The sequence below is a fragment of the Neomonachus schauinslandi genome, chromosome 5 (genome assembly GCF_002201575.2).
Source record: "Neomonachus schauinslandi chromosome 5, ASM220157v2, whole genome shotgun sequence".
Taxonomy (NCBI): Eukaryota; Metazoa; Chordata; class Mammalia; order Carnivora; family Phocidae; genus Neomonachus; species Neomonachus schauinslandi.
This window is the reverse complement of record NC_058407.1, coordinates 40,313,703-40,327,415: the sequence shown is the minus strand read 5'-3', so window position 1 is coordinate 40,327,415 and position 13,713 is coordinate 40,313,703. Positions and strand designations below refer to the sequence as shown.

Below are 13,713 nucleotides of genomic sequence, written 5' to 3'. Positions count from 1 at the left end.
TTCTGAGTCAGTAGATCTGGGGTGAGGACCGAGAATTTGCATTTCTAACCAGTTCCTAGATGACACTGACGGTGTTGATCCAGGACCATACTTTGAGAATCATTGGTTTACACTAAGCATTTCTCTCAGCCAGTTCCTCACTGCTAATTATTGGTATGTGATTGGAGATACCCAATTCAGAAGCCTAGAAACTCTGAAATGCTAAGATGTAGACATGTTTATTCTCTGTTAACTTTATGTTTCATAAACATTATTTTCTTACATATTTCCTGCCATGTGATTTGGTCTTTGAAAGGTGGTTGCTAGTATTTACCTTGAATTCATTTGCATTATCAATTTACATCAATTACAGACTGAGATAAAAAGAAAGTAAAAGAATCTCAAGTAGCATGCCTTTTTTCCCTCTAGGAAAGTGTGAGCACTAAAAGTTCTCTTAACTGTTTTCCTAAAATACTCTTTGGTACAGTTTAATATGCAGATTTTAGCTTATGTTGTCACCTGCATTATTAGAATTTTGCAAGCTGTTAGGATGCATTCTCCATAGAGCATTCTATAAATGCCAGATGTTGTAGCAGTCAAATAAAGGAGGTTTTTCACCATATTTTGAGATGGATGTCAGATACAATGGAAATAACTGTAGGAGGCTGGAAGGGAAGGTTTGTAAATGAAATATTACCTTTTGTTTTGGCTGGGAGTGTGGGTTTTGAGCCAGAAAATCTGGGTTCTGTGTAGCATTTACTGTTGTGACGTGGGGAAAACACTTCTGTTTCAAGATCCTCATCTCTCAGATGGAATGATAGTATCCTCTTAGGGAGCTCTGAGGATTGAGTGAGTTAAGTCATTTTACATGTTTAAAATAGTGCTTTACTCTCAACACTATTACTCATAGACACTATCTTGGAGAAAGAAGTCTATGTAGCCCCTCCCCCGGTTTTGTTCTATTGCTGGTAGCAGTGGAAATGCAATTGAAATTAAGTGAAATAAAATTTAAATTAATACCAGAATTGGGTGCCTGGCTGCCTTAGTCTGTAGAGCATGCAACTCTTATTCTTGGAGTCATGAGTTCAAGCCCTGCGTTGGGTGTGGAGCCAACACACGCACACGCACGCACATGCACATGCACACACACACACACACACACTAATACCAGAATCGTGCTATGTAATCATAATATTCAACTCCTTTTTCAAAAATTTAGGGTATTAAGGAGGGCATGTTCTGCATGGAGCACTGGGTGTTATATGCAAACAATGAATCATGGAACACTACATCAAAAACTAATGATGTAATGTATGGTGATTAACATAACATAATAATAAAAAAAATTTACAAAATGCTGTATTGTCTGTAGAAGAAAAGATCATTAATAATAGGCACTGTGCATTTAAGACAGGATAGATGGTTCTTCATTATATATTTAATTTCTGGCATAGTGTTTGATGGCTTGTCTATACCGATAATGAAATTGCCCAGGATGATTAATACTTAAGGTTAGGGGAGAAAATACTGACTCAGGAGACATTTTTCTTATATTTAGAGTAGGAAAGACTAGAGAGTGATACGTATGGCTTCAAGTGAATGGCGAGGAGTCTTCACAAGAGTGTGGGAAGTGATGATTTGGACAAAAAATTCGGTAGCTGAAATGCCACTCAATAGGTGAGATGGGGGAAAGACTAGGCAGGCATCATCATAGAGAAGACCTAGTAGATTCTCAAAATTGGCTAACCTATTCCTTCCCCCTCCTACCTTCCCTCCTCAAGGACAGACTATGTGCCTTTTACTTTTTCGTGTTGCCTACAATACCTAGCATCGCACTGCTCAATCAGTGTTGGCTGGTTTGATTTGATAATGGATGCCACGGTTTGTATTAGGGCCTTGGTTATTTTTCACTATAAAGAAACCACAGGTGGAAAAAATCAGAACATACTTGAGTTCACCCAATAAGCCCTATCCTTTCTTTTCCTATCAGCTTATCTTGGGGTCTATATCAGTTCATCTAAAAATTTCCTATCCCCAGTGTGAAAATAGATTTCATTACAGTCCAAGCTAATAATTTGTGGCTATAAATTTAAACAGATAAATGCAGTTGTAAATGAAAATATCAATATAATTTTGGTTCCAATAAAATCTGAAACTTGAGTTAAGGGGTGCATTTTAAAGCTACGTATCAAAGAAGTGTATCACTGGGGTGGGTAGGATTGTGTGTATCAGAGTTGAAAATATTGATGTTGATTACTTGTTCCATCTGGCTTATGGCCACAATAAATACAATAGACATCTTAGGTGTATTCTTTTCTCAGATAGGAAGTTATCTCTCAAAGAACTGGGAAAGTTGAATGCAGTATTAGTGGAAAGTGACATTTATGCATGTATATGAAGCTTATTCATGTTTACTTAAGACTGGTAATCCCTTCACATGGAATATATTATTATTAATATATGTGACATGGACTGGAATTTTAGTATATTGGCCAGTACTAAGAAGTTTTCTCCTTTGCAACTAAAATCAAACCTTTTCTAAAAAAAATTAAGAAATATTTATGTTTTCTTAAAACCGAAAAATGAAGGCATTTTAAAGTTCTATTATATTAGCCTATCAAGGCCACCACACACAACCGTACAACTCTGAGTGTATCATTTTTATGGATGACATAAAGATGGCCATAAAGGCTACAAGCCAGGCTTCTTTTGGAGTCCAAGTAGGAGACACCAATGTTATAATTTTCTTGAAGTTTTCTTCTACTCCTGACTTCCACTCTATTTTATTCTGACTTCTTTTTTATCTGTTTATCTGGCATCTATATTTTATTTTGAAGGATTTCATCAAATGTTTGGTAACCTCTATCTCTGTTTTTATCAAGTATGAGACAGTAAAAAGCTGTGCTCATACAAACACACAAATCTTATTGTCCTCTGGGATTCATTATAGGCTATCCACTGGCCAGCTGGTTGATTGACTGGTTACCTTGAACTTGAATGTCTGTTGGTCTTATGGATGATCACTGTTATCAGAGAAAGAATTCCATTTCTGGCTGGATTGAGGGTGGGGGAGATATAATCCTGCATTTCTGAAGGAGAAGGAGCGTAGAGGGGAAGACAATTGCTGAAGTCTCAACATCAGGATGCATAATTTCATTTAACCTCCTGTTTTCATTACCATGCCTCCACCTTCCTGTCTGCCTAGTAACTCAAACCTGGCTGTTCCCGGGTCTACATTTACTGGCTCTTGATAGCATGAGGGGGAGGCAAGTAGTCAGACACCTATTGACTCTGGTTCACCCCACCTTCTATTTGGTTTGATGCCCACACTTCTTGCGCTCCTCTGGAGTTCTCTGGGAAAATCTATTTACATTGCTTTGCTATCTCCCTCTGCAGGCTCCTGTGGGTTTACTCTTTCTTTGTTCCTCTTTGCTAAATCATTTATCATTCTTTCATCTGTTTTCCATATTCATGTATTGTGGTCATGGGAAATTGAGTTTTGTTTTTTTTCTTCATGCTGTATTGAGGGAGATTTTCTAGAAAATACAGGGCAGAAAAGTATTCCACCATCTAGAAATCTTCCACTAGCCTCTTAAGTAGGCTCCCTTTGTGCAGGTTTTCTCTGCTCTAAACTGTCCTTCCTAGCTGCACCAGAACTACAGTTAAGAAACACAGCCATAGCTGTCACATTTATAGCCCCTACATAGAAGTAAGCTAGCATCTACCTAAAAGCATTGATGCAGCGGTCTTAACTTTATACGTGACTGCATCCCCCACACACTGAGTCCTAGTCTCTTACCTCTAGTCTTTCCATGTGCCTCTTCCTCATGCTCTGACCAAATGGAATTATTCAATATTCAGTGAATTCAGCATGCTGACCCTTTGTAGGTTCCATTATCCCTGTATCTGCTGTTGGAATATGTTTTCCCCTTCTTTCTGCTTCTCAAAGCCTATCCTTTTGTGTGGCTTTCCTTGGTCTTCATTCTTCTAGAGCCTTCACAGCTGCATCTTCCTTTTTCCTTTTTTTTTTTTTTTCCCTTTTGGCCACTTTTCTTTAAACCAATTCACTTTTAAAAAGAATAAATTGGCTTCATAAGGAAATTTCTTTTCTGAAAGTAAGTGGGAGCTCTTAGGTAATTTTTAGGTAGGAAGGTAAATTACTTGATCAGATTTGCATTTTAGAGCAATCACTAACTGTAGTGTATAGAATAGTTTAATGCTTAGCCTGCCTGCACTCAGACAGTTTTTAGGACTGGTAAAACAATTTGGGTGAGAGATGATGAAAAGCTGAACCAGGGTGATTATAGCAGTAACGGAGCAGAAGGGTCAAGAGGCATTAAGGATATAGAATTAACAGAACTGGGTCAGAGATTGGATGTGAGAAATAAAGAAAAAGTTAAGGGAAATTATCAGAATCAATTTTATGTTTACTTTAGAATTTGCCTGCCTTCATAAACCACTCACTAACTTTCTGGAGTTATTGACTCATTAATACTCACTTTTAAACCAACCTTTAAACTTGAAAATTCTTTTTCTAACACAAATTTAAAGTTTTATTTCTTGCAGAGTCACCAAAAGATTTAGATGGAAAAATAAACGCTTTTCCAATATTTTTTTTTTCCAATATTTTTTGTTGCCGTAATCAAGGTTCAAGTACATTTAATGAACCCTCCAAGAAGTTGTTTTATACGTTTTATTTAATTTATTTAAACTAAAAGAAAAACATCTTGATTTTTTTAAAACAATTTTTATCATTGAAGTATAGTTGACATGCAGTGTTATATTAGTTCCAGATGTATAATATAGTGATTGGACACATCTATACATTACTCAGTGTTCACCACAATGAGTATAGGTAACATACAACATTATTACAATATTATTGACTATATTACTTATGCTACACTTTGCATCTCTGTGACTTATTTATTTTATAACTGGAAGTTTGTACCTTTTAATCCCCTTCACCTATTTCACCCACCACCCACCTTTATCCCCTCTTACAACTGCCAGTTTATTCTTTGTATTTGTGGGTTTGTTTTTGTTTGTTTTGTTTTTGTAGATTTCACATATAGGTGAAATCATATGATATTTGTCTTTCTCTGACTTATTTCACTTAGCATAATACCCTCTAGGTCCATCCATGTTGTCTCAAATGGCAAGATCTCATACTCTTTTTTTTTTTTAAAGATTTTATTTATTTATTTGAGACAGAGAGAATGAGAGAGAGAGAGCACATGAGAGGGGGGAGGGTCAGAGGCAGAAGCAGGCTCCCTGCCGAGCAGGGAGCCCGATGTGGGACTCGATCCAGGGACTCCAGGATCATGACCTGAGCCGAAGGCAGTCGCTCAACCAACTGAGCCACCCAGGCTCCCAAGATCTCATACTCTTTTTATGGCTGAGTAATATTCCACATCTTCTTTATTCATCCATCCATCAATAGAAATGTGGGTTGCTTCCATATTTTGGCTATTGTAAATAATGCTACAATAAACTTAGGGGTACATATAACTTTTCAAATTAGTGTTTTCCTTTTCTTTGAGTAATAAACCAGTAGTGGAATTACTGGATCATATGGTATTTCTAGTTCTAATTTTTTAAGAAACCTCCATACTATTTCCCACAGTGATTGCACCAATTTACATTCCCACCAGCAGTGAATGAGGGTTCCCTTTTCTCCACATCTTTGCCAACACTTGTTATTTCTTGTGGTTTTGATATTAGCCATTCTGACTGGTGTGAGGTGATATCTCATTGTGCTTTTGATTTGCATTTCCCCGATGTTGAGCATATTTTCATGTGTCTGTTGGCCATCTGTATGTTTTCTTTGAAAAAAAATGTCTATTCAGCTCTTCTGCCCAATTTTTAGTCAGTTTTTCTTTTATTGAGTTGTACAAGTTCTTTATATATTTGGGATATTAACCCCTTATCAGATATTAATTTGCAAATATCTTTTCCTATTCAATAGGTTGACTTTTTATTTTGTTGATTTCCTTCACTGAGCAGAAGCTTTTATTTTAGTGTAATCCCAATAGCTTATTTTTGCTTTTGCTTCCCTTGACTGAAGAGACATAGCCATGAATATGTTGTTAAGGCCAATGGCACAGAGATTACTGCCAATACTTTCTTCCAGGAGTTTTATGGTTTCAGGCCTCACAGTTAGGTCTTTAATCCATTTTGAGTTTATTTTTGTATATGATATGAGAAGGTGGTCCAGTTTCATTGTTTTGCATGTAGCTCTCCAGTTTTCCCAGCACCATTTATTGAAGAGACTGTCTTCTCCCCATTGTATATTCTTGCCTCCTTTGTCATAGGTTAATTGACCATATAAACATGGGTGTATTTCTGGGCAGTGTATCCTGTTCCCTTGATCTATGTGTCTTATTTTGTCCCAGTACCATATTGTTTTGATGACTGTAGTTTTGTAGCATATCTTGAAATCTGGAATTGTGATACCTCCAGCTTTGTTCTTCTTTCTTAAGATTTCTTTGGCTATTTAGGGTATTTTGTGGTCCTATAGAAATTCTGAGATTATATAATCTAGTTGTGTGAAAAATATGTTGGTATTTTGTTACAGATTACACTGAATCTGTAGATTGCTTTATGTAGTAGAGACATTTTAACAATACTAATTCTTCCAGTTCACGAGCATGGTATATCTTTCCATTTGTTTGTGTCTTCTTCAATTTATTTTATCAATGTCTTAGGGTTTTCAGAGTATAAGTCTCTCACTTCCTTGGTTAAATTTATTCTTAGATATTTTATTCCTTTTGGTGCAATTATACATAAGATTGAGAAACTCCATAATGGGCCAGCATTTTCCTTAATGTAAAAATGAAATAAACCAGCTGAGTTCAACCATTTACTTGGTGAATCTATTACATATTTTGTGACAATAACAATGTGACCAAAAGCTTTGAATGGGTTCACTTCATAATAATACCACATGGTCTTCAGTATTGAGATGTCTAGAAGGTTTGTAAGGGTCATGAGATTAGACTCCATGGATTTCTTGTTCGTATCAGTTCTGTAACAGCAACTAAAGATTCAGTCTTTGATTGACTTTTTAAACTAACTAAAAATAGCATGTCTCATATCTAAATTCCATGTTGTAATTTTCCAACCTCCTTTATCCAGTGTTGCATACATTCATGATTTTTTTAAATTTTATTATGTTATGTTAGTCACCATACATCATTAGTTTTTGATGTAATGATCCATGATTCATTGTGTTTTTTTTTGAGTCCTAAATCTGAGATGTACAAAATTACAGCTTTTAAAAATAATAAATATGAAAGTTTACCTCTCAAACCTCTCATTATGTGCAGTAGCAGAAAATTTATTGCTCCCCGTGCAAAATAATTCAGTCACTTCTGATTTGAAGTTCAGTCTTTGAGGAAAATGCTCACTCAGTTCCAGATTCTTCATCTTCCCTTGTGCATCTTTTCTCCCTGGAATGATTGGTTCTGGGAAGGTTGGTAAGCATGGTTACTAATTATCATGGTGCCAGGATGGGACATCTTGCATGGCTACTAGTGCCCACCAATACCTGTCTGGTGAGTGTTGAAACTTACGATACCTGTCAGACCTGCATTATAACCTGTCCTCACAACTTCCCCCCCCCCCTTTGTACTTTCCTGTATCAGATCTATGCATCCTTCCTGTACTATTTCAAGTGCTCTCTAGGATAACTGGCTTCCTTTTTGATAAGTCCATATGGTTCTCAGGGGATTAGAAAGAAAATGGATGCTCTTCTATATTGTTTTGGTAGACCTTGTACTTTGCAAGTCCCTTCTCAGACCCAAATGATACTATGAAACTTAGCCCAGACAGTTGGCCTGTTAGGTCAGCTCTCAGGACCTTGCCTTCCTTCAATTCTCTTCCCAGTACTAGTTTTCATCTTTGTGGGAAAATACTTCTGTCACAGTCACACTTCCCTAATCTACCATTTATTTGTTAATTTTATGTACACTGCTTTCTAAGATGTAGAAGCCTAGTTATTGCCATTGAATTCCTTGGTTTTCAACACAATTTCTGTCTGTTATAGGTTAAAACATCCTATATGACTTCTCAAATGTTTTTTGAACATAGCAGCTTTATAGGAATATATAGCTACTGCTTGAATGTTGGGAAAAAAACTAATTGAATAAATAAGTGCAGGGTTAAAACTAGCTCAGCTAATATTTAAAAATCATTTGACAACATTTATAATATTTTTTAACTAGGTTATAGATTTGTGTCTTTCTATTAAAATAGACTATTGACTTAAATGAAGTCTGCTTTTCCCCTACTACTTCTTTCATTTCTTTGATCATTTAACACTCATTAAAAATACTGTATTTCTTTGAAACAATTATAATATAGTATAAAGATATACCTCATGTTTTAAGAGTAGTGCATGCAATAACAAAAATAGTCATAATTTTTTTTTTTTTTTTTTTTTTTAAAGATTTTATTTATTTATTTGAGACAGAGAGCATGAGAGGGAGGAGGGTCAGAGGGAGAAGCAGACTCCCTGCCGAGCAGGGAGCCCGATGCGGGACTCGATCCCGGGACTCCAGGATCATGACCTGAGCCGAAGGCAGTCGCTTAACCAACTGAGCCACCCAGGCGCCCAGTCATAATTATTTTTATATAACTGTTTAGGTTACTTATACTCATCAAATACCAAATTAAATATTGGTTTAAAAGTTTAGGGGCAGTTTGCTGTGATATACAAAGGCTGTGGGTTACATTGTCAATAGTAAAAAAAAAAAAATACCATAAAAGTTTAGGACTCTGTGGAGAATCAAAGTAGATGTTCTTCTGATGTTGTTTTACTGTGACAAGTTCACTGGACAGAAGCAGTATAGTCACATATATTGCCTTCTGTTTGAACCCATTACTTTATAATGAGAAATAAGCATTGTAAGAGAAATATTATAAGAGCAAGTGACTAACCTAAGAGATCGTCACATCTTGCAACAGTTTTCCTTAGTTAGGTTAACTACACTTGGGCAGATAGCTAAGATTTAAGGATTTGAAAATTATAATAGTTCATAATATTAATAAACTTCTCATTATAATATAAATGTAGTTTATATTAAAATAGTGAATAATAATGTTCAACATTTGACAAATACTTACTAAGTGAAAAGCTGTGTTCCAAAAGTATAAATTCATTCAATCCTCACAATAATCCCATTAGTAGATAATACTATTATTGCCATTTTACATATGACAGAAGCTCTGACACTGAGAGAAAATACATGTTCACTCAATGTCTACATGGATATTAAGTGACAGGGCAGAAATTCCAACAATATAAAATGTTCCTCAAAGAATGCATATTATTGCATAATAGGCCATAAAATTCATGCTGATTAATATGAAATATAAATTATGCCATGGTACCTTTGATTTTTATCATATTTAATTACAGTAAATGAATTAATTTATATATGATTTTACCTGAACTTCTAAGTATCCTTTGGTAAGTCTAATCTCATTAATTTTTCAGAATTTCCTAAAATATAATTACCACATGAGATGACATTTATATTTATAATATTGGAGTTAAAACAGGTGAGGAAAACTGACTTCAGATATTTAGAGATAAATTATATTTAAAGCTTTAGCCAGGCCATGATGACTAAATATTAATTTATGATTAATTTGATATTGTGCCCAATTATATCAATTCACTAAAAACCTGTAGTTGTTATTTTATAGCATAATCCTACAGAAATCATTACCACTCATTTTGTAGTTCATTCAAGTGAGGCTAAGAGGTTAAATATTGTGATTTTTTGTGTGTGTGTGATGATGAACCAAAGGCAACTTTGGAGTTCAGATCCAAAATCTGGACATGATTTTACCATTCTGTTATATTTATTTGAACAATAGATTCTTTTTTTTTTTTAAAGATTTTATTTATTTATTTGAGAGAGAGAGAAAGAGAGAGAGAGAGAAACAGCATGAGAGGGGAGAGGGTCAGAGGGAGAAGCAGGCTCCCTGCCGAGCTGGGAGCCCTATGCGGGACTCGATCCCAGGACTCCGGGATCACGACCCAAGCCGGAGGCAGTCGCCCAACCAACTGAGCCACCCAGGCGCCCCTGAACAATAGATTCTAATGTGACAGTTGACAAGGTTGTTTGTATCCTCTCTTATCAGAGTAGTACAGTAAGTTTACTGATGAGTTTTGCATATATTTATATACCATGTGTCCTTTGCTTGAAGATTATCTCATTAAAGATATACCTCATGTTTTCACTTTTTTCTCCAATTTATATATATAAAGTTTTAAAAGACAAAAATAAGTTTAAATATAATATTAAAATATATTTATAAGTTACTTTGTAATTGTTTCATGTTTCATCTAGATTATAACATCGTTTTGAAAGGTACTGATTTATTTGAAGGGTCTCAAATATCTTTTACACATATTAAGAAAGAGTAAGTAAAAGGACTTTTTAAAATGGAGATTTATTTTTGGTTTATTTATATAGTCTGAATTGATTTTGCTGGTTGCAACTAAAGTCAGAGATTATGGTCTGAGCAATGTTTCACATATTAAAGATGTGAGACAAGTCAAAGCACTTAAGCTTGGGATTCCTCTGGAAGAAATCCTGGACCAAGTAAAAAACATTTTATGAGCTAAATCAGAGGCTTTTCCAGTCAGTCTTGAAGCCAACCAGCTGGCTTCCCATCTGTTTTCTCACCTAAGTTCCAGGAGCAATTTGGGTAGAGTCTAAGACACTGTTGACATGCATTAGGAGAATGAAAGTATTCTTATTTTCATTTCTAATACATTCCATTCTGTGTGTATTTGAATAAGTATTTTTTTTGCATAATTTAATGCCTTCGTAAAACAAAATACTTGCAACATAGAGCCTGATGGAGGTGAAGTCACAAGGGAGGTGTTGCAGACAGGAATGAGAACATGGCAACCTTAGGATTAGATTCATGGCTCTGAGTGTGGATGGCAGACAGATCGGTGGCCGCAGTGAATCAGAAAGAAGGCAGGTGGAGTCAGAGACATGAGTAGTGTCAGAAGCAAGAAGTCCAGGGTGCCTAGGTAGCTCATTCGGTTAAGTGTCTGCCTTCCACTTGGGTCATGATCCCAGGGTCCTGGGATCGAGCCCCAGGTGAGGCTCCCTGCTCAGTGGGGAGTCTGCTTCTCCATCTCCCCTGCTTGTGCCCTCTCTCTCTAATAAATAAGCAAAATCTTAAAAAAAAAGAAGCAAGGAGTCCAATTTTTTTCAATCTTCTGCCAGTCCTCTCAAAGTTTTTAACCTCTACAAAACAATAACCTTAATAAATATTTGTTGGAAAGCCTCTGTAGCAAATAAAACTGATGCCATAATGATGATAATAAGAGCAGACATTTCTTCAGGGCTAACTCTGTGAGGGGCACCTTACAAGTGCTTATTTTGTCCTAACATAATCCTACAATGTAAGTATTATTATCATGCTTATTTTGCAGATGGGAAATTAAAGTTTAGAAAGGATAAGAAACTTGTCCAACGTCTTCAGGGGGTGGGGTGGTAAGATGTCTGCTGGGCCTCCAAGCCAAGTGTACTGACTCTAGAACTCATGTTCTTCATCTTTGTGGGATGCTTTAAAATCCGTCAACTGGTCCTTATAACTTACTGCCTATGGGGATAAGGGCACAAATCAAGTCTGACTCAACCTAAAATTTCTAGTAGAAGGCCAAACAATTAATGCTATCATTTGAATGATGTATCTATCGATGACCAGAAAGTCCTCAATGTTTTAGATTCTGAACAGTATAAATCCTTGTAAAAATATATTTTTGTAGTGCAAAATAGAAAATGCAAGTAGAATAAAATTTTGAGGAAAATGACCCCCAAATAAGAGTATCTAGGAATCATGTTTTTGTTTTCTAATTTAGCAGTTATGCAAGTACCTTTTCTCACACTAATATCTTTGATATAAAGAGGATCATGAACATATGGAAAGGAGGTATAATATTGTTATCGCATATATTTTTCTAATGTAGTTGGATGCTTCCAATTATTTATAGTCTTTTAGGAAATTTAATCACCACTACATTGCATTAAGATGCCACTTTATATTTTCTAAACTGAAGAAGTACTTTCTTTGACTTCTAAGTTGTATTTTGGAATGTTTGTGCCTAGGATCCATTTAAACAAAATTCGCAGTCCCACTTTTAGGTTTTGTTTCTATAAAAATACTAGGGTGTAAATGTACAAAGATACATTTTAAGGATGTCTCTTACAACTTTAGATGCAATAGAAACATATTTAAACAAATTAAATATCTTTCAATAGGAGGATTGATATTATGTACAACATAACATCAAAAATAGTGAGATACATATAGGTAAAATGGTTGTAGCAGTTTTATTAAAATATCATTATGTAAAAAGTTGAGAAGCAGAGAATGATATGTGAAATTTGAGCCATATTTGGTTAAAAATCCTATCGTGTGTGTATGTATGTGAAGGTGTGTAATGTGGTGTCATGTGGTGAAGTGTGTAGGCATAGAACAAAATTCTAGAATTATTCATACCAAAGTATTCAAAAGTGAGTAGGGGTTGCAAGTTGTGGGGAAACTTTTACTTCTTACTTTCTACACTTCTGATTTACTTTGTTTCATTTTTATAAAAAAATGCATTGGTTTTGTTAGAAACAAAAAGTAATTTTTATAATTTGCTTGGCATTCAGGGCTTATGACTAAAAGATATAATTTACCTTTCCAGTCTAATGTGTCCTAATTTCAGCCTTGCTACCTTAATTACAAATTTTCCAACTGTGTCTTTGGTTCCTTTGCCATTCTGCCTTTCTTTATCTGGTCTCCTCTGTGAGGAAGGCCCTTCCCTTCACTCCTTTTTTTTTTTTTTTTTTTAAGATTTATTTATTTGAGAGAGGGAGAGCCGGCAGGCATGCAGGCACGTGGGGGGAGGGACAGAGGAAAAGAATCTTCAAGCAGATTCCCTGCTGAGCTCAGGGCCTGAGTAGGGGTTCTATGTCACAACCCTGAGATCAGGACCTGAGCTGAAACCAAGAGGCTGAGGCTTAACCGACTGAGCCACCCAGATGACCCTTCCCTTCACTTCTTGTGTCCAGGTTCCACTGTGCTTCTATAGCACCTTTTTATATGCATATTTCTCAATCAGTTCCTCTTCTCTAATGTCATTTCAAATATTGTGTTCTTCTGTTACATCATCTATCATAGTCTGCCTTGTTATAAACTTACTAATATATTCATATGAACCACCCATAAAACTGAAACATCTTAATGCTTGTTTATTTCCTTATAATTAGATTACCTTAGAAGGTGTCTCATAACATTTGAAACATTAGTAGTGAAATTTTGTGAAAATTTTTAACAATCCCAGCTTTTCTTTATATCCTAATTTACTATTGAAGAGTCACCTCTACTTTATGACAGATTGCCAACCTGTGACTTATAATCCACTCCTCAATTCTCTGCTGTAATTTCTATGTAATAACTGTATTTGCTTCCTCTATTTTCTTATATAAACACATTTCAAGAGGCTTAAATGGGAGATGACAGTCCAAATAAAATATCTTCGGCATTTGCAATTATTTCATAGCATGATGCCAAAATATTGTCACATACAGTATCTCACATGACAAATTTAATCAAGTCTCAGAGAAACAGAAATGTTTATAATAGGTTCCTGTTAAATCAGCCCAGGTGGTTTCCTTTTACAAGGACAGGCAGGATTATTTTCAGGATGACAGA

At 35.5% G+C, this 13,713-nt stretch overlaps 1 protein-coding gene across 2 annotated transcripts in view; it reads left to right on the top strand.

Moving 5' to 3' along the window:
* NAV3 (neuron navigator 3) overlaps window positions 1–13,713 on the top strand; it is a 347,818-nt gene that overhangs the window by 92,016 nt on the left and 242,089 nt on the right. The window lies entirely within an intron of this gene.